The sequence below is a fragment of the Haliotis cracherodii genome, unplaced genomic scaffold, assembly GCF_022045235.1.
Source record: "Haliotis cracherodii isolate W230 unplaced genomic scaffold, xgHalCrac1.p SCAF_8, whole genome shotgun sequence".
Taxonomy (NCBI): Eukaryota; Metazoa; Mollusca; class Gastropoda; order Lepetellida; family Haliotidae; genus Haliotis; species Haliotis cracherodii.
The window spans coordinates 5,044,445-5,067,612 of record NW_027266341.1 but is presented as its reverse complement, the minus strand read 5'-3'; the positions used below and the strand labels follow the sequence as shown (position 1 = coordinate 5,067,612).

At 39.6% G+C, this 23,168-nt stretch overlaps 1 protein-coding gene across 3 annotated transcripts in view; it reads left to right on the top strand.

Moving 5' to 3' along the window:
• Window positions 1-9,447: 9,447 nt before the first annotated feature.
• LOC139450566 (arf-GAP with Rho-GAP domain, ANK repeat and PH domain-containing protein 1-like) overlaps window positions 9,448-23,168 on the top strand; it is a 115,515-nt gene continuing 101,794 nt past the window's right edge. For 2 of the 3 annotated variants that reach the window (XM_071232321.1, XM_071232319.1), the window contains exons 1-2: window positions 10,040-10,151; window positions 19,772-19,803. The gene's annotated coding sequence lies outside the window, so the exon portion shown is untranslated. Of the gene's footprint in view, window positions 9,465-10,039; window positions 10,152-19,771; window positions 19,804-23,168 lie in introns of those variants that run through there. The other variant, XM_071232320.1, reaches the window with a different exon arrangement.

Here is a 23,168-nt window from a genome sequence, read left to right as displayed (position 1 = left end):
CATGACGCAAGCAGTTACTGTTCAGCCATCACTGTACAGAGATGTTGACGTGTCATCGTAATTCCTGGGAAAGGTCTGTCGGCCCCCAAACCTGTGTGGGCAGTCGTCTGGATTCAGTTAAGCCCCTGCAACATGTCCTGTCCTACTTCAGTTGATGCATTTCAACCAGACTGAAACGCTGAATTACCAGATCTCAGACAGTTTCATATGAAACATTAGTACAGGTGGGAGACCTTTCAGTACTAAACAGAAACACCGCAGTAGTTGGTGCTCAAAGTTTCATTTTAGTCTGGAACACAGATCAACTGCTTTAATGCAGGCGAGTACGAAGGACATAGGCCGTAACCATATACCACAGTAGCGACGTATCACGATACTTGATACACAAAACATGACGCTGTACGCATCTCATATCACTGGTTCATGTATCCATATGGAACGATAATATCCATATATGGTCATAGTTTACGGAACCAAATATGACTTGGGTGTTGTGTCATGTGGTCTGCCTGTCCTGGGTCTGTCCCCTGTCTGCCGGTTGCACGAGAGTCTGGCAGTATCATGCCTGGCTTCCAGCGCAGCCCCTTCTCTCTGTTTTGCTGATAAACTTATTCATTTTACATTTAGCAATTTTACAGGAAAATCAGTGAACTAAATGAAGAGTTTAGTTGCATCTGTTTCTGTTGCATTTATACGATAAAGGATTTTTATCAAGTTGCTTTTTCGGTCGTCAGTGTATATGCCTGGAGTACAAATTAGAAGCATGTACAAATTTAAACGAGTGGGCGACTTCCTTCAATGTGGAAGGAAAGCCCAAAGTGAGTGAACGAGTCATTTGGGTTTCATACGGTTTGAACAGTATTCCAGTTATATCAAGGCGTGTCAGTTTAATGTTGGAAGAAAACCCAAAGTTATGTAGGTCTCAGACGTTTACCACTTTGGTCAAACCCATAAGCACAGGTATGGTGTAGACATATCTAGAAACGTAATCGGGGCGAACAAGGATACGAACCCGTGACCAAGGTAGTTTTATAATTTAATCATCTTCCTTTCGGTTTTAAAAATGCAACAACACCTTTTAGGCTATGAATTGGAAGTACATCCTAATATATGTGGATGATACCATTATCTACAGCAGAACATTTGCATAATCTCAAATGTGTTTTGGGCAAACTTAAAGAAGCTGGTCTTACCTTAAAACCAAGCAAATGTAGATTTGCAGCTTGAAGTGTAACATATTTAGGCCATGTCTTTGACAAAGATGGTGTAGGAGTTGACAAGTCAAAGGTAGAAGTTGTTAAAAGCATCCCTTTTCCCAAAAATGTCCATGACATCAGGCATTTCTTTGGTCTTGCAAGTTGCTACCGCAAATGTGTCCGAATTTTTGTGTAACCATTTTGTTCACCATTGTATAACTTGCTTCAAAAGGATGCCATCTTTAATTGGTCAGACAAGTGTCAGCAGGCACTCTACAAATTAAAAGGATGCCTAAGTTCGGCCCATGTCTTAACATATCCTGATCCCAATAAACCATTCATTCTAACAACAGATGCTTCCACCTCAGCCATAGGGTATATCTGAGGTCAACCAGATGCTTCTGGCCAAGAACACGTCATCTGTTATGGTGGCCGTGCCCTTAGGGCTGCTGAGAAGACATCACTCAGTTACAAGGTTTGGCTGGATTAGAAGGCTTTAGAACTTTCAGGGTGTATCTCACATCTCAAAAGTTTGAAGTCTTCACAGAGCATCATGCTCTGAAATGGCTAAAGGCATCAAACGGGAAACAGGTCATCTTCCCAGATGGTCTCGCATGCTGCAGGAATATGTTTATTATATCTAACATAGAGCAGGTAAAGCTCCAAATAGCAATATTATCATTATCTATTTAAATCTACCACAAGTCATTCATGTTATATGGCACTGTTATATAAACAGTGGTGCATTATTTACTAAACACATATGAAATATAGAACCTTGCATTAGATAAATCACTATTATTCAAACATCTTGGTTATTTAGAAGTTATACTGCTCTGTTGTCAATGTACACAACATGAAATTTTGAAATAGTATGCCAGTCATGTATGATTAATTTTTTTATATTTAATTGTATCTACCTTTTACAGATAATATTGTGTGAATTATCTCTCTATATATAATGTCACACTCTGCCACGAATACAGACTTCAAGGGACTCAGCAGCCTTCTCTCTGTTTTAAGGTGACAGGTGAGTAATCAGCTCTACCAAGTTAATTCCCCACTGTCATGGTCATTGCGACCACGCCCACACACGACAAGACGGTCCCAAAGTCATGCTGCGTCAGTGCTAAGGCCGCCTGTCCATTGTATCACAGGGCTCATGTATCAGTATGTCTCAGACGTTTACTGCTCTGGCGAAACCCGAGAGGACTGGCATGAGCTGTCAAGCTGGAAACATGATCACAGCGAATCTGGGATTTGAACATACGATCACAGGTTTCTCCCAGCATAAGGCACGCAACTCTGCACAGCGAATTATTGCTCATTATCAGCGTCGATGGGGATACCCTACAGTTGTTGACTTTTCCTTTTTGTGGTGTGTCCACAGTGATATTTCTGGGACACCGCTGAAAGCGCCGTAAAACCTTCCAAAGGTGATATTCTCATATATCAAGTGTATATATGGGGGTCTACTCGGGTCATTTGGGCACCCCAAGAAACACCCCACCCCCTACTATATCCGCCAGCCAATGTGTGGTATCACCATGTAATAAATCATTGCAAAGTAGGATTCCGTCGCCAACAGAATCTCTCAGGCTATCAATACTTTCACAATTACTACTTTTTTAAATGGACGTATTCAATTATGTCTCAAGGCGTTTGAACTGCTCCCTAATCGTGGATAGTTGAGCAGACAAGATTAGACATCCCGTCGTGCTTGTGAGCATGATTAAAACAATAACAACATCTCGTGTTTGGCTGCATGTGATCTATCAGTTTATCAGCAGCCCGGCCGGGGTGTCTCTTCTGTGAAGCAGGAAGATATAGAAATGTGTATGATTTAGGTCAAGAGAAATACCGCTTTTTCTTCACATGACACTGAACCACGATATACGTGACCATACAAGTCCACGTAGTTGTATAACTATATTCTACTTTCACCCACCGCCAATAGGTACAAGATTGCTGATTCGGTGTTAATAAGCAATAATTACTCACTCTACTTTCACCAGCGGAACAAAACCAACGGATAAGTTCACCCATTCAAACATTTGTTTCACTCGAGATTTTTCAAACGTTCGTGCGTTTTCAAGAAATCTGTCAATATAAATAGGTAATATGACACTAGCTTTATTCTTCAAATGTCACATAAAAAATAGACTTCGACATTTTCGGGAAATGGCGTTCTTGCTATGAATGAAGCGGACGTAAAATATAACGAATTTAGTTGACATATATATTTATGATACGTTAGCGATTTGTCACCCGGTCATAGCCCTCCTTTACCTGCTATACTTGACAATGTGTTCGCCATGGATACACCGTGTCAGCAGTGTTCGCTGTTTGACTGAGGGATTCTCTGGTTGTAGCCGTGATTTCCACCCGAAAAATATATTGCTCTCAATTCTTCCTAATGCGTGGTACTTGGGATGGGATCGAGAAACCAATTTAATTTCTTGTTTTAAGGCGTTTTAGGGTCAGAATGTTAACTTGCACGAGACAAAATAAAATCTATGTTGGCGAAAAACAACAACAACAACATATTAAAACCATTTCATTCTAGCACTGCATTTTGAAGTTAGAGTATACACTGAGGTGCAAAAGAAACTATACCTCTCAATTGATTTTATCCTATGTTTGAATTTCAATTGAAAAAATCATAAGTTAGCGATATTATATCCAAAACATGACCTGTACAGGCGCTTAGTCAACACTCAAAGAATACTTCTACAAGGTTATATTTCTAAAACATATTATTAATTTGATTTAAAACTTTATAAAATTAAGAAATAAAAACATCTCGCATTATACACTACTGCTGGTGTATATATCATTGCTGAAAATATATAAGTTTGCTTTTTCGGTTTGTTCTTTAGCAATATACCAGCAATGCCACGGCTTGGAACACCAGAAATAGGCGCCGCACATTAAACCAATGTTGAGAATCCAACCCGGCCTTCGAGCGATCTCTGTACCACTAGACTACCCCTCCCCCATCCATCCCCGCCCAACATCTTTGCTCTGTGGTGGTTGCGTTTGGCAGTGGCATGGATGCGTCGGCATCACATCAAAACCATCTGATTGGCATACTTCATTACATGTTCAATATCTTGGAACATGATTTACTCTCGTAGTTCTGCTGTACTGTTATAAACTAACGGGGTGGTGGGGCAGCCTAGCTGGTGGTTGAAGCGTGATGTTCTTGAAATATTGCTAAGGGCCGTGTATCCCTTACTGTAAACGTCCCCCTCACAGGATTGCCTTCAATCACTAAGCATGTGTGTATACAGGTCAGAAAGGCCCTCTGCATATCATCATTGGCGTTAGAGTCGACTAAAAATGGGGATTGGATGGTTTGGTACTTGACTGATTGTGTGCCAATGTATACCACGGAGATATGGGTCATGAAGTGTTCATTCTTTCTGTCACCAGTTTCCCAGGTCCAAACTCGAATATTTACATGTCGCATTGACTAGCTGGAAGACTGCTGACCTAGCTATTAACAGCGATGCTCATTGGTGGAAATTCAAGAGAAACTGCAAACTGCTTCATTTGATCTCCATTTCTGTACAACCCTGCGGAATAGATATAGAGGTTCACGCGAGTGTGTTTGGGGATGGTAAATATCCTGCATTAGGAATAAACATTGTATTTAGCGAGCCTTGGCGAGCTAAATACATAGTGTTTAATCCTAATACAGGATATTTACCATCCCCAAACACACAAGCGTGATAACCTCTTTAACATATAATGTCATTCTTTAATTCTGTGTTTAAAAATCACTTTCCCTCTCTCACAAACAATACTTAAACATTGCGAGTTTTCCTGGAATGCGCGCATTAATATTTATTACGTCACAGGGTAAGTGATGTGTCAGTCGGACAGTGACAGTAGCCAATATAGTTCCAACTGAAATCTGTTTTTTTTATACAGTGGCGAAGCAACATATACGCAAAACAACAATTATTTTTACTTGCATTTCGTGGCAATCCATCGGTCTGTCGGCTTGAGTAACTGCCCTTTGTCAAAGGGAAGCTACTCTAACCCTAGTCCATGAGACGTCACGGCCACGTTCAGACGTTGTTGACACTCGGCCTGTCCTGTCATAACGTTAAGAAGTGCAATCAGATGTACACACAGCGACAAAACGAAACAAGGTAACAGTTCAAACATATTTCGGACAAATCCAACTACTTCAATTTGTGGAAAAGGTTTCAAGTCGCAGAGGTCTACAAGCACAGAATGATATATGGCTACTGATCCCGCTTGTCTAGGCCTGGTGCCCTCGCAAAATTATTTCGAAATTTATATCTCCAAAGTTGCTAAAACTTATAAAATGCCTTAGCGACGTCACAGTTAGACACTGATTTTAAGTTTATTAGACTGTTCTTTTGATAATGATAGCAATCATCTCTGTTGTTTATCCAGATTCCCGATGGTTAATTCTGACTCGATTGCCGAATGACAAGGGCGACGCCACGTTTGTTTATTAACACTGAAAGTAGTCCCTACTTGACCTTTGATGTTTGCATCTCTATCCGCATATGACCCCAACGGATATCGTTTTTACCCGTTGGCTCTTTCCTGCCGAGAAACCTTCCCATTATATGGTAAACCTTGATATCAGCTGATACAATCAGAGATGCAAAGGCAATACGGGAGGCAAAGGGCCACTCTGCAAACCCCGAGGAAGCGCGAGTACGGTCACTTTCCACAGCTCTTTATCTCATTGGATTGTACATGCAGATCATAAATCTGCAAATTGACTTTCTTTTAAGTACCATTTACCATTAAAATATTTATCATACCAGAGCTCCAGATAAGTTTTTGGTGTTGTGGGTATTTTACCCATGCATTTTAAAATCATTGGGTATCAGTAATTCTATCTGCGTATTCAAATTTCTGTTACCCACTAGTTTTTACACATGTGGGTATTTAAGTTAAATATTAAAAAACACTATTCATCAAGTCCCTGCAAACGGGTGTCGTGTGGGTTCGAGAGCTTTATAGGACTCAAAAATACCACGATACTTCCACAAGAAAGTGTGATGGCAAATGATCATGATGTAACTGTCATCGTGGAGTTTGGCAAGGTTGACGGAATGCCCGTTTTTTTCAAAATAGGTTGCTGATTTGCTAATCGAATACGCAGGGTTACTTCACAATATTTTGATGATACGCACAAGTTTTATTTTTGTAGCGTATCTGTAATATTCGTTGCGTATTTGATACGCTTGGATTATATTTTACTGTGTAATTCTGCATTTCTGATGCGTATTTTACGCAGTTACGCAGCTTATCTGGAGCTCTGTCATACTTTTGAAAATTATATTCAGTACGAGGGGTGACTGATATGTTCTGAGCATCACATGAGGAAGACATTAAAATAATAATTATTGTTTTTCAACACGATTCCCTTCCACACATATGCCAACGATGTTGGAGGGGTTGTATCCCAGTTTCGTAGAAGTCCTTCTCTTGGCAGCCCAAAAGGTTCTTCCAGCTGTTGTGACGTCATCGTTCGAGTCGAAATGGGTGCCGGCTAGAGCTTTCTTCGGGTTTGAGTTGGATTTTACGCCGCTTTTAGCAATGTTCCAGCTATATCACGGCAGGGGACACCAGAACTGGGCTTCACACGTTGAACCAATGTGGGGAATCGAATCCGGGCCTTCAGTGTGACGAGCGAACGCTTTGACCACTGGGCTACCCCACCGCCCCTCGGGTTTGGGAACAGGTCGAAGTCTGAAGGAGCTAGATCAGGAGAATTAAGGTGGATGCTGAGTTCAAACACACTCGCGGATTGTACCCATTGGGATGACTGATTGTGCACTGGCGCGTTGTCCTCCTCGATTCTCAGTTTCCCGTGCGTCTTAGTCTTAATTTCATCCCGTAATTACCTCAAAAGTGAAGCATAACAGCCTTCGTGTATTGTCTGGCCTCTTGATAATCCACCATGATGACACCCTCAGCATCCCATAACACTGAGGCCCAAACCTTTCTGGCTGATGGGACAGTCTTTGTCTTTGACGGTGGTGATGTCAAATGATTCCACTGATTTAATTGTTGTTTGGTTCGATTGATAGACTGGGGGCGGCGAACCCATATTCATCCATAGTCACAAATAATTGCAAGAACCTTTCTGGATCAGCTTCAAACAGTTAGATAATCACGAGACATGTTGCGCATGTGCGTTTATGATCAGTTGTCAGAAGCTTCATTGCCAAAGTTTCTGTGATAACGGAATGTATGCTGTCTTGTGAAGTAACTTGCCTACTGAGTAAGCACTATGACTCGGCCATAGCCATATCGTACATTCTCTGGCTCATCTATGGTGTTGCTGGCGTGACATGCCTTCCAAGTCGGGGGTCGTCGACAAGGCTCTCCCTGCCACTCCTCAACTCTACTGCCCACCTCTGTACGGTGGCAGAGGAAGAGGCACCCTTCACTAGTGTTACACTGGTATCTCATGGATGGCTTTTTGTGCAAAGCCCTTGTTTGTCAAGTTTGTGGGTAAGACTTTCGCCCTAAAAATATATATGATTAATAAGATTGAACGACAGTGCATACATATATTACTTTTGGAGAAGGGGGGTTGGGGGTGCGGGAGTCTTTCAAGCTGTTTGACGGAGGTCTGTAAATGATCGAGTCTGGACCAGACAATCCAGTGATTTAAAGCATGGATCCACGCAATCGGGATACGATGACATGCATCAACCAAGTCGGCGAGCCTGAGCACCCGATCCCGCGATGCGCCTCTCACGACAAGCACATTAGCCGCTCATGGCAAGCATGGGTTTCTGATAGGAGGCCTTTTCTAACCCGGATCTTCACGGGTATCACCTGTACTCCACCCATCGGTCAGCTGGTACGGATTTTTTTATGTTGACTATGTACAACATGCACCTAGAATCGTGACCCCCACCCATGAACCAAGTTCATGAGATATGCATGTGAGGTCTGTTTGTGAAACATATTCGGGCTGCTTATCTCTTAGTCCTCGTATATCTCCTTTCCCGGGTCTTATCTCTGAATTTTTGTTTGTTTAACACCGCACTAAGCAATTATGATATTGCAGGTATATGTGGCGGCGGTCTGTAAATGCAGTCTGGGCCAGACAATTCAGTGATTGACATCATGAGCAATGATTCACGCAGTTGAGATTTGATAATATAGAATCAGCCAAGTCACTGAGTCCAACCACCCGATCTGTTCTGTCGCCTCTGACGGACAGAACAGGTTGCTGGAGACCTGAATCCTTACCCCAAATCTCCTCGGTGTTAATATCTTTACAAAGAGATTTATGCTGAATATATACACAATATATACAGACTGTGGTCCTCGTTATGTCTGCTACGCTGTCTTCTGTTTATACTATAATAGGGTCGCTGTATGGCTGAGATACTGCCGATACGACGTAAAATTTCAACTCACTCACTACTATAACAGAAGTAACGAGTGGTCTTTTATGGTCCACAGCGCGACTGTGCATATCGTTACGTTCCTTAGTCGGTCAAGGATCCTCTGAGCGTGGGTTTGGCTGACGTTGTGGTTTATGCACACAACATTTGGGATAAGCGTTCGCCCGTTTCGCCGAAAACAGAAATGAAATGAAATGGCGGATGAAATTAAATAATAATCAAATGTACATTAATATAAATCAATTCTTTTTGACAAAATCGATTAAAGAGACAAAAATACATTGATGTTAGCATGCGACTTGTCATTACTTTATTTAACGTCACCGAAAATCAAGTGACACTAACTATAGATTGTCACCGTCTACACTTTCTTGTTTCTTCAATGCAAACTGCACGGTAATGAGCGTTTGTTTTGATAAGGATTGGAATTCCCCAGATGGACGCAAATCACCATTATCGGGTTGTTTATTCAGCAACAATTATCCTCCTGCAAATTGTGTACCTCGTTTGGTAGATCTTTCGATTGCAAATAACATGTTTACGCGTCACACGGTTGTGAGGAAGTTCCAGTCAGTTCTTTCGCAGACACTAACTTTTTCAATGATGTTTTTTCGACTCCCATTCGGCTAGACCTATTTACAGAGCCGTTGTTTCGGGTTTGACACGAGCAAATTCTTAAGCAGGGACACGTCGCTTCACCTTTGACCTCTGTCAACACAGACAGATACTTTAAGAAAATAATTGTACGAAGTGCTGCAGCACGTTTGAACTCAGAGTATTTATCGTGCGTGGATCGGACGCTGGGGGATTTAGCTGCATCAACCGTTCGGAGTGTATATACAGTGAGGTTCGGGTTGTGTGATTCTTTTTTATTCAGTGTATTATTACGTACCTACATGATCACTCTTCCAGTACACTTTCCATAGAGACATCGGATTCTGAATCGTACTTTGAACTGAGTTGGAAATATCGTTTGATGTTTGCTTCTATATCTACTGCATTTATAATATATATGGACGAAGTGTAGTGTACAAAGCTTCAAATGGCCTGTTTTTTGGTAAGTTTGTTTGTTTGTATGTAACAAATGCAAATGTGAGACGAGGAGTCATAATTATCAGCTGATTACGAATTTGTCTATATAGTCAGCACATTTATGGGAATATTTAGTAGGCTGGTAGGCTATATCATGAAAGACTTAAAATATTATAACTTAAAACCTTTATTAATTTCACAACTTGCAAATAATTAAAATGAATTTGACTAGATCTATTATCTTATTATACGTATGTGTTGAAGATGAAAATATTTATAAAAAAATAAATGATAAATAAATAATCACAAATAATTGAAATAAATACTTATATTGTCCAATCAAAACAGCTGTGGGGCGTACAGTCCGTACACCAACAGGTGCGCAGAAACCCGGAAGCTGGGCAACTTGTCCAGGATGTCATACGAAGTTTTAATCACCAGCTTGTGTCTTTAACTTCTTGTTGGTCAAGATTTTATTTCCGGACTGTGGCTTTAACAACAGGTAACGCAAACACACACACGATTGTCGTATTGTTTCAACGCTGAATAGCTCATTTATACATAGCGATCGCAGGGGCTAGCTGTCGTCTGTGGCCTCGTTAACTTGTTGATGACAAACTGTATGTTGACAGTGAGTGAATGAATGTGATAACGAAGTGGACACGCAAAGATCAAACCTTCTCAGAAACATGAGCATTGATATCGATGTCATGTCAGCTAAATGTACAATAATCAGATAAACTCAAGTGTTCATTATAACCAACCGTCATACTTTCACGAGACAGTTGTTATTGTGAGCTTTTCGACTTCAGGCTTTGGGAGACTCGTTAGTTGAAGTGGAAACACTGATGGCGATTTAGATCGATAATGATGCTGGAGATGAAAGGTGCAGGCACGGTGTTGTCGTACGAGTTGATAGCAAAATATACCGTTTGGCTTGGAGATCTACGTTTGTATGTCCAGTACATTGCTACTGTCAGGGCTTATATGGTCAATAGGCTATGTAAATGAGGGTGATTCATACCATTTACAGTGAGGTTGCCTCCTGTTCAGTCGATCTGTGGTATGGCATGATGTTGTTGTCAGGAAGTGCTATGCTGACAGACAATATCTGTATTTTTTTCATTGTTAAAACGTTTACAGAATGTTTGCATCTATTTCTGTAAAGCTTTAAAAGGTATGGTTGATTTGTCATGTCTATTTGATTTTATTCAGGAAGTTGGTAACTTTTAATGCCTACTACCATTGAGAACTCTTTTCATTATGTCTTTTGTTAGACCAAATGTTTGAATAAGGTGTTTCCTTATATCTATTCTCATAGCTATTCTTCATGATTGTAATCCTTTCTCAGTCAATTGTACTGCCTACAACATACTACTACGTTGGGTTTTCATTTGATGGGGGAGGGGGCTTGACCCCCCTCCCCTCTCTGTATCTTGTATCTGATCTGAGATGTTGGTATGAATTAAATTAATGCCCACAGATGTCACTGCTCTCAGAATGTGTGAAGGCTGGAATATTGCTTGGAGACAGCATAAAACCATACTCATTCACTGCTGTATTCATGTGTATTGAATCATGTTAATTCTTACTTCTGAATAGAGTTGAGGTACATGTAGTATGGTAGACTAAGTCACTAACATCTAGTCACTGAAATGAACATATTTTAAAGAAAAAAACAGTTGTTAAATTATCTTAATAAAATATAATAAAAAGGAGACCAGAGTCTTTCTTCATTTTCCTGATACTGCAGTAATCTAGACTTGCCAAACATTATAGACTTGCATGGGTTGTATTGGATATGTTTGTTTCAGGGTCTGTATAACCATGATAACAGACTAGTAGTGTGATTTAATACCACTTTCAGCAACATTCTAGCAATATCATGGTCGGGGACACCAGAAATGGGCTTAGCACATTGTACCCATGTGGAGAATGGAACCTGGGCCTTGAGTGTGATGAGCTAACGCTGTAACCACTTGGCTACCCCACTACCTCTACTCAGGAAAAAGACAATGTTGGCAGTAATATTAAATTATGAATGATGATTTTTATCCTATGTGGAGAACCATGTACAATGCAAATTTATTTAAAGTGGACTAGAGTTGGGTTATAGGCAGTCCTTTTCTTCATTTGATTGTGGCACCTCCAAGACCATTTTGTCTACCAGCTCACATTTTAATGCCTCAGTTTCATGCATGGTTCTAATTGAAGTGTAATTACACATTACTGGCTGCAGACCGTGAGGCCAGAAGAAATATATACTGTAATTTAGGAAAAGAAAAGGAAATGTTTAAAATTATGTATTTTTTTAGTTTGGCTTAGAAAGATCAGTAAACACAACCACAACTTTTGATAATATATGATACTGTTTCTGACTTCAAAACAAATTATTCTTCATGCAAAACAACACTAGTCATGGCAAATGCACAATATGTTTCAGGATAGTCTCTTACGTAATATGGGAATAGTCCTCTTTAATTATGGTTTATGTTTAAGCATGTATTAGTACTTGAAGTACAGTATATATGTGTATTATTATCAAATTAAGTACAATGTATTGTCTGACTATGGCCCTGTGGTAATAATGATAGACTAACACAATACCTGAATCTTAGTCTTCATTGAATAGGCTCAGTTTGAGCTGTGTCAGACATAGCATTACTCATGTGACCATAATCTTAACAATCCATTGTTTGCTAACCTTCCTGTCAGCTTTAGACCCTAATCATTATATTAACTATCTTAACAGTTCATTGTTTGTTAACCTTCATGTCAGCTTTAATATGTTTAAACCTTAACCATTATGTTAAACGTGTTCCTGTTATATATGCATTTGCAGTTCAGTAATAATGTTGGATTTCAAAGTGTGTTGAATCACTGTTGATTCTATTCCCCTGAATGTCTGTACCTTGTCCTGGAATGAGACACAATTGTTTACAGTGTTTACATTATCTGCCAGTGTCAGTTTTATTCAGTTTCAATTCATAGGAAAAAGAAGCTTTGAGAACTGGTTTAAAATTATGGCTCTTGCAACTAGTCAGTGAAGACTACTATATTGGATTTTCACTTATCTGCAGCACAAATTAGTAGCCTCGGGCTGGCAGACTAGCATGAATTTCGAAGGCTGTGTAGTCAGTGTTGCCCATGACTTGTAGAGCTTCTGGTATTAGGGACTGGCAGTAAATAAATGTACCATTTTGGTAACTTTTCATCAGTCCTGATATTGAAACACTAATAGCTGAATAAGAAACAAACACACACTTTCAGACCTCCCTCATGTTATCACATTGGACTTTCTGTGCATTTGCAGCTGAAGACAGTAGAGGGGATTGTTCAGGGATGTACCTGGACCTGCTCAGAGGTCAGTGCTCAGCTTCAAATCTGCAGCAAATGTCTCTGCAAGTTCCCAAAGTGGATTTACAAATTTCCTGTTACCGGCGTGTATGTTATATACCATATTTTCTTGAGTATAGTGTGCATTTTTTTCCAAAAAAACTCCAGCTGTGTAGAAGCGGGGTGTGCATTATGTACACGTCATAATGAGTTTGATGTTTGTTTTCCCCCAACATGCCCAACGCAGACATTACCATGAGCACGTAACACTGGATATACCATTGCGACAAATCCGTACTGATGTACGCAAATTAATCATATAATTAGACTGGTACATCACCCCCATCCACTGCTTGTGGGTTTCATTGTAACTGTCATATACAGAGCTCCAGATAACTTTTTGAGCAATTGAGTTTGTACTCTAGGGTTTCTATTTTAATTGAGTTATTACATTCATTGGGTAACCAGTACTTTTTCACCCATCTATTCATCACTCTATTGGGTATTTTCCAAAATAACATTTTATGATTTAAAAAAATTATTAGATAACGTTTTAAATGTATATAACTGTTCTAAATATATAGGTTTCACTCGGAAAGTAAATTAGCTTGTAACTCATGGTAACTATGTTTCGGAAATTAGCTCCTTTGGGTATGTACACAAGCTGTTTTAAACATGTGAGTTTTTCATTTAATGCATGCGTGTCTGTACGCAAGTTAATTGAAAGTAATTGGGTTTTGAATTTTTTTAAAATATTTTACACAAACACGCTGCTTATCTGCAGCTCTGCATATACGTATAATACATTGGGCTTTCCTCCCACATCTGGCTGAAATACTGTTGAAAGTGGGTTTTGACTCTTTCATTTAATGTGTTTTCATCTACCTTGTTTTCATAATGGACAACACAGTTTGTACTTTGGTTGAACTTCCTCTTCCTACCAGAAAACTACTGTACCTGTGTCAATCATTGATTGGTTGTGTTTTTGGCTGAGTGGATATAATGTTTACTTTTTAGTTATCACACCAAGGTTTGAATCATTGCAAGATTATAGTGTTTATTTTGTATTTCATAGGCTATAGTATAATCAGTTTTGAGAACTACATTTCAATGCTTTCTAAGCAATACTGGGCACGTTGTCCAAATCATTTTCTGTAGTAGTGCCCGGTTTTTGTAACCATTTTTATACAAAAACATGGAATAATAAACTATAATGATCATAATAGCTAAAAGATATGATAATATTTATAACGTTACAGTCAGCATTCATCCCCAAACCTATCTACAACACAATCATACCTATTGATTGTGCAGTTGTTTGGCTGAGATCGCAAACAGTGTTATCAGTTGGCCAGTGCATGACACACTCACACTGCAACTGGAAGTTTCTACCATAGCTTGTATTTATCTTCTTACTACCAGGACTAATCCTCTGTTTAAGCTCGACGGGAGCTTCTGACTTGCAGGGATTTATCTAGGCCTGCTCAGAGGCTGGTATTCAGTTCAATCTGTAGAATATGTCAGTAACCCATGCCAGCTTGGAATAAAAACATTCCCCTTCAAGTTAGTATTGATATATCCAGTGTTCGAAATACCTGCCTGCCCGACCGTCCGAGACGGGTTAATTTCAACTCAGGCTGCCAGATTTTCAAATCCCCCAGGCGACGGTCGGGTTATATTTCATATGTGAAAATATTCTAAATATTTCCCGATGATAAGCATTAATTCACATGTAAAGATGAATGATAACATGTAACCAAAAAGAAAACCCGTTAGCTTTCAGACAACCAAAAATTTAGCCATGCGCTTATGCTACAAGGACTGTGTCTATTCGCACGATATCGTGTACATAAAGAGTACATATTCCACAATGTACACGATATCGTGTAAATAACAGACAATGTATCACAATATGCACTATATCGTGTAAATAACAGACAATTTATCACAATATGCACGATATCGTGTAAGTAAAAGACAATTTATCACAATATGCACGATATCGTGTAAGTAACAGACAATTTATCACAATATGCACGATATCGTATAAATAACAGACAATTTATCACAATAAGCATGACATCGTGTAAATAACAGAACTTTAACCATAATATGTAGATATATCGTGTAAATAATGAAATTTTTACTATAATATGCACGATATCGTTGGAATAACAGCACACGATACTCACACATTATGGTATCACGGGTTATATTATTGGATCTATCAGCAGTGATTACGAACATTATATCAACTCGCTACATATATACATGTTTGCGGTTTATAGGCCTAGTATCCCCACAGATCAACACATCAATCTCGGCATTTGCGCAACTGTTAGAACCCACAACACTGGTTTTAAATGATACTCGTTGATAAAATCGAATATAATAAATATTAAAAGTAATCATCTACTAGTATATCTATATGCATACAAATAAATATTTAATCATTTACACATCTTATTTACTGGGTATATTTTACATTATATTAAATGATAATTTATATGCCTCGTTAAAATGTAGACATTAATTGCGCAAAAAGTCGTTTTTGCTTTTTCCACGGCGATAGATGTGTGACAACCTTGTCGTATATTCCTCAGTACGCAATGTGTAGCGATCCCATAATGACAATAACCTACAATATGGTGTACATATTCTAAGAAATAAATACCAATTCTAATAAGAACGGTTTATGTATTCATATATCTGATGACTGTTTATTGGTTTAAAGTTCCAAATACAAATTTTAATATTGTTCTTAATTAAATTTTTTACATATTAGTGTCCTATTAAATAAAAATGCGATATTTTCGCATGCAAATTATGACCAGTCGTTAAACATTTTGTCCATCTTTGGTGTTAAAATGATCGATGTTATGAGGCCCTATTTAGGAATAAGGATATTTACATGATGTATTCTAGGATATTAAATACAAATCTGACCTAAAAAGTGTTTGCTATTTCTTTTCTTACATTACTTCATATTCAATGAATCGATTTAAAGTATTAATTAAGTTATCCTGAGAAACATGATTAAACATATGATTATAGTGGGCAGGCAGGTTTTGGTCAGGGCTGGCAAGTATTTCAGCTAGCCGGTCCTGTGGTCTGGCTGAACATTTTGGGAGTTTCATACCCTTATTTGACATAATAAGCACCCAGGGAGCTCTCAAACTTACAAATAGGGGACTCTTATTAGAATATTATTTTGGTGAAAAACAACAACCTGAAATGTTTATATAAAACAGAAATATTTTTCCAGAATTTAATTTCCCATAACTAAGGATATAACACACATATTATACACGAATAAAAAAGTGTTGTGTACATTGATCAATCAGAAGGTTAATTGGTATTGTTCACTAGCCAATATATTGGCAAATATCGCCGTGGGCGCTTATTAGAGCGGGGTGCTTATTACGTCGAATACGGTATGTCAGGATCAATCATGAGGAAGAGTCTTTGTTACGTGTTTAATGCTTAGTTTCACATTATTGAATGTAATCTTAATGTGAAGTTTTGAAAGACGCTTAATTTAAGAAAACAGGAATATAAAATTTCTTTTTGATGAAATAACAGTTGTTTATCCCAATTTGCTTGCCAAGGGCTCTCAGTTTAAAAGTATAGGATAAAACATGCCTCCTCGGTTTTTGTTGAAAATGTAAAACCTTGAGATTGGGAAAAGCCTTTGGGCTTCATGCTGTAGCACTGAGAAAGTGTGGGGTGATTCTAAATACTAACTCTCTGGTTTTACAAACAAGTTATCCCTACACTTGCCAAAGTAGAACAAGATTGATAACAGTCTGCTACTAAATTCCAAATGGGAACATCAAGACATCTTCATGTCCTATGTGAGTGAGTGATTTACGCTGCTTTGAACAGTATTCCAGTTATATCATAGCATGTCAGTTTAACATGGGAGGAAAGCCTGAAGTGATGCGGGTACCACTTTGGTGAAACCTACGGTTATAGTGCTGACAAACCTAGAAATATAATCGGGTGAACCAGGATTCGAAACTACGATCATAGGTTTCTGGCGTGCCCAAGGGACACATCTCTGCACTGCGAAATGGCCACATGTGCCCCCTCATGCACTCGTGCCCTGTGGTACTGAAATGCCTGGAACTAAGGCGCACCTGAACATCTTCATGCCTTATATATATGTGTGTGTGCCCTCCTGTGGCAAACTTGAAGAAACTAGATTTCTATTGCTGGTGAGTGACCAACACATCTTGGAAACTGCACATGTGCAGGAAGTAATAAATAGGTAAATTTTATGGATTTATGGACAAGTAGCCTGGTATATGTTCCAGTGTGTTATCAATGTTGGTTATATTTGGTTGCATCGTCCTGTTCGATGTCTATGTTGAGTATTTGATGTCACTTCCTTAACAAGAATGACTGCATTGAACCTAGGGATCTCACACCTTAGGTGGACAGACATTTATGTGGAAGTGACTTTAATCCTCGTGTTATGTCTTTGACCCGGTGATCCTGTCCTGCTTAAAGACACGATTAACAGCTGCAGGGACATAGGTTGTGTAACAAGCTGTACATACTCAAGTAGGCTTAGGGCAGTTTTGACCTTATACAGACTTACTGAATGGCATCAGCAGCCTGATAGAAAATAAAGTATTCTGTTTCGTGATGTTTTCAATAAAGTAGTCACATGCTATCAACTTGGAAAGATAAAGAATAAGTTGTCTAGTGGGTAGATACTGGCCAGATAGTATTGAAAAAGGTGTTCTCCTAAATAATCAATAGCCAATAGAGCCATGTGATTACATTAGATATACTTCCTTGTGCCGCCTGTTATCTAGGCAATGCTTGATGTGAATAGTGTTACACACAAACCAACTACAACACAGCTCTGTGTGTGTGTGTGTGTGTGTGTGTGTGTGTGTGTGTGTGTGTGTGTGTGTGTGTGTGTGTGTGTGTGTGTGTGTGTGTGTGTTTACATCACTGAGTTTCCCAGCAGGTAGTGGTCCTCGATATTGCTAAAACTAGACCTTTAAAATAGTTTGTCAAAACACATAATGTGTCCCTATATGCCACAGGACACCATGGGTGAGTTGATCTCACTGTATCTACTAGTCCCCCAGACCAAAAATGAGATATGCCTCCACTCCAGTCCCTCTACTTGCTTTGTAACTGTGTGACGTGGGTATTCTGTAGTCTATTATGTATGTTGGTGTAAACTTGTCTCGTGAGATCAGGTCTTTGTTGTGTTAAGTACTTACTGTATACACTGTCCATCACAATGAGGTACATGCATAGATGCAGGGTGTATCACATTGTGTTATAGTAAGTACTTACTAATTGCAGGGTGTATCACATTGTGTTATAATAAGTACTTACTAATTGCAGGGTGAATCACAATTAACATGATTAACTCCTTACTTTATGCAAGCTGCATCACAATAAAGTATATATCACAATTAAGTATTGTCAGTATGCAGGGCGTATCACAATAAAATATGTACAAATTGCAGGGTGTATCACAATTAAGTATGTAGAATGTGCAGGGTGTATCACAATTAAGTATGTACAATATGCAGGGTGTATCACAATTACGTATTTACAAATTGCAGGGTGTATCACAATTAAGTATGTACAATATGCAGTGTGTATCACAATTAAGTATGTACAATATGCAGGGTGTATCACAATTAACTATCTACTATATGCAGGGTGCAGTGCGAATTTCTAATGTTGCATCTACATGCTCCACATTCTACTAGCCCTTGAAACCTTTACAAGCCATGGGCCATGGGCTAGTGTGTATTTCTCAATTATTTAATTTTCTTTGCAACATGAACTGATGTAAGCATGCATCCTAAGGCCAGGCAGAGAGTTCACAGTTCACTTTTGTTGTGACATGATGTCACGGTGACTTCTGACTCGAGTCTGTGCTGCATTGCCAGATATCAGACACACTCATGTAGCAGGTAGTGGAGGGATTATTTGAAGGTACCAAAAACTGTTCGATTTTCATTGAATTTTTTTAAAGTGTGTGTTGGAGGCATTACCATGATTACAGTTGTGAATTCACATTCTCTTAAAATGACAGTTTCCCAACCTGCCAAGGGTATTGTGACCTGGGCCCATTGCACAAGCAATCTTTGTGCTGTGATTTTCGTAAGTCTATGTTGCCTGTTCTCTAGTCTCAGTTCTGTGATCTCTGTTCCGTGTTCTTTGATCTCTGTTCCATGTCTTCTGGTCTCAACCCCACATTGATACCTTCACACTGTGTCAGTAAGTCAGATTATGGGTTTTCCCCGATATATTATTGTTGGGATGACTATCAAGGTGAATTTCAACTACATGTACTGCAAACGTATTGTAATAATCATAATGATCATGATAATATTGCTATAGTTACACTACTATTGACTACTGTAAGGCAATGAATGAAATCATGAGCATTGATCCACTTCATCATTGGACCCGTGAAGATCTGGGGTAGAATAGGTCTTCAGCAACCGATGCTTGTCGTAAAAGGCGACTATGCTTGTCTGACTGAACATGTTGAAAAACAAATGGTATTTGCTGGAAATGGTGATGATTCATGTGTTGCTTTTGACAATGGAACTATAAGTGGTTTTGTAAGAAATTAAATGTGTAGAACATGATTGAAATTGACCTTTGTCAAACGTCAGGAACACTCACTGGCAAATTCTGGTACTTGGAATTATTGGAAGTACGGTCAATAAAATCACTTTTTCTTTTAAAATGGTGTTAAAAATGGATTTCTCAGCATTATGTTTCTGTTTCTTGTTTCAGTGTACAGTATGAGAGCGCTGCAGTGAAGCCATGTGAGTATCCACACAATTGAACATGTTGAATATCAGGATGCAGGAGATGAAACATGAAAATAAGCCAGTCCAAACCCTAAAGTTTTCATCATAGGAGGCCCAAATAATGTAGTGGATGTACAGGTTGGCTTGTCAGTGTTGGCTTGTCAGTGTTGGCTTGTCAGTGTTGGCTTGACAGTGTTGGCTTGTCAGTGTTGGCTTGTTGGCTTGTCAGTGTTGGCTTATTGGCTTGTCAGTGTTGGCTTGACAGTGTTGGCTTGACATTGTTGGCTTGACAGTGTTGGCCTGACAATATTGGTTTGTCAGTGTTGGCTTGACTCAGTGATGGCTTGTCAGTGTTGGCTTGGCAGTATTGGGTGGATAGCTTGACAGTATTGGCTTGTTTAGTTTGCTTGTATAGTTGGCTTGTCAGTGTTGGATCGACAGCTTGATGGCTTGACAGTATTGGCTTGTAAGTGTTAGCTTGTCAGTGTTGGCTTGTTGGCTTGTCTAGTTGGCTTGTCAGTGTTTGCTTGACAGTGTTTGCTTGACAGTATTAGCTTGACAGTATTGGCTTGACAGTATTGGCTTGCCAGTGTTGGCTTATTGGCTTGTCAGTCTTGACTTGACTCACTGATGGCTTCTCAGTGTTGACCTGATAATATTGGTTTGTTGGCTTGTCAGTGTTGGCTTGACTCAGTGATGGCTTGGCAGTGTTGGCTTGTCTAGTTGGCTTAACAGTATTGGCTTGATGGCTTGACACAGTGGTGGCTTGACAGTGGTGGCTTGACAGTGTTATTTATACTTTTCCACAAGACTCACAAGGAAGTTTCAGTCCTACAATCTCACGACTTGGCAGGGTAACATACCAGACAGTCAGTGTAACAGGTTTGACCCACTGAGCACGGTGAGTGTGTAATTGGTGACGCGTAGGGGAACTTGTTCAAGGGTCAGGAAGCTCATGTTGGTGCAAGTACATCATACACAGTTCCTGTACCTTGTGTTAAGGATGGGCACTGGTTTTACAATGGGTTTCAGTGTTTTACATGTTTTACTCGGGTTAAGCATGAATGTCAAGTGGTCACATTCCTCATGTTAAGATAGCCGTGAGGGGTTCCCAGAATCCAATATTACACAAGCCTCAAGGACCCTAGCACCCCCTTAGGTTCCGAACAGTTGTTTTGTAATGAATGTTGGGCTGATATTTTATGAGTTATTTTTGTGTGTTACCATTGTGTCCAAAATTGGTGTGAAGATGCGGGTTTTGATTCCCACATGGGTACAGTGTGTGACGGCCCAATTCTGGTGTCACCCGCTACAGGCGGTGTAAAACTAAACTCACTCATTCACTCAAGCGGTGTTTTTCATCAACTTGTTTGTTAAAAAATATTTGTACTATTTGAATTTATGAAATGCTGTATTAATGTATTAATGTAGAGATTTCTCAAAGATATGAGGGGTGGCTGAAACGTTCTAAGCCTAACTTTCATGGACTGTTGATGGAGTTGGTTGTCATAAATATTTTTCAACATAAAAACAATGCTTGAGTGCTTGGATCCTACTAGCGGTGGTCAGGCTCGCTGACTTGGTTGATGCATGTCATCGATCCCAATTGCAAGGATCAATGCTCATGATGTTAATCACTGGATTGTCTGGTCCAGACTTGATTATTTACAGACAGTCGTCATACAGCTGGAATATTGCTGAGCGTGGCATTAAACAACAAACCAACCAACCAAACTCGTGTAAAAGTCCTCTTCAGCAGTCCTCTTTGCCTGATTGTGGTGAATCCAAGACGCATCCAATGGTACAAATTGCTCAACAAAATCAGCTGAGTCCGAGGAAACATCATTCTCATGAGAGGTGATAAAGCTGGAACATTTCTAATCAGTGCTGAAACCGTTGTCATGCCCAGTTCATTTCTCTGAATGGTCTCAACTCTCTCATGAGGGATCTCTTCTGTACTGGCTATGTGATGAGTGATCATCCTCAGTTGTATCAAGTATTTTATTAACAATTTCCTTAATGGCGGCAGTTGAAAGTTTTCCTGATCTTGGATCATCTTCAGACTCTTGAACTTCACTGCCCACATCTTAAGAGCAGCAAGGGAAGGCGCATCATCCCCTAAAGTTGACATGTCCGCATGGATGGCTGTTGCTGGGACCAGGGTTAGAATAGATCCCCAGTACCCCGTTTTTGGAACCGAGGTTAGACTAGGTCCCCGGCACCCTGTTGCTCAAACCGAGGTTAGAATAAGTCCCTGCTCCCTGTTGCTGGGACCAGGGTTAGAATAGGTCCCCAGTTCCCTGTTGCTGGAACCAAGGTTAGAATAGGTCCCCAGTTCCCTGTTGTTGGAACTGAGGTTAGAATAGGTCCCCGGCACCCCGTTTTTGGAACCAAGGTTAGAATAGGTCCCCGGCACCCCGTTTTTGGAACCGAGGTTAGAATAGGTCCCCGGCACCCTGTTGCTCAAATCGAGGTTAGAATAAGTCCTTGCTCCCTGTTGCTGGGACCAGGATTAGAATAGGTCCCCAGTTCCCTGAGGCTGGAACCGAGGTTAGAATAGGTCCCCAGTTCCCTGTTGTTGGAACCGAGGTTAGAATAGGTCCCCGGCACCCTGTTGCAGGGACCAGAGTTAGAAAAGGTCCCCAGCAGTATAATAATAATGAGATAATAAAAGAATTCATATAAAGCTCAAATGTTCACACAACAAAGCATGCTCAAAGTACTGACAACTCACATACATATGTAAATTAGAGTTAAGTGGTGGAGTTGTTAAAGAAAAATGTTGAAGTCTTGACTTGAGCAATATCAAGTGATGGGGGCTGTTCTGAGGGAAGAACATTCCATATCTGTGAAGCAGTTACTTCTAAAGTTTGAGCACTAAAGAATTTAAGTTTCCATGTGGGAATGACAAGCTGAAGTTTTTCATCAGACCACAAGTTCCTAGATGGCTGTACATTTGGACAAGGTCCTTGGGATAAGGCCGAGCTTTCCATTTACACACTTGTACATAAGGGTTAGCAACTTGAAGTCAGCCAATGGAGAGATCATAACACTACAGTATAGCTTGTTCTTTCTGCGTGGATGGAGCGAGGTCTAAAAATCTAAGTACTGTTTTCCTCACATTGTTTTGGTAGTTATTGCTGTCCAATTTATAAATACTTCACCATTATTATCCTCACTGTGAGCATTTGGTGTTAGGAACCTTTATAAACAGTGGGATGTAGTGAACTGAAAAAAATGACGTGCTGAATGTCAGATTTCAAAGTGTGTCATACAGTTGTCATAGTTAGTAATATTTATGGTTGACCTGTCCCCAGGTTAACTTTGACCTCTGCAGTAACTGTTATTTGAGACTCGTTGATTGAAGTCAGTTTACTTTA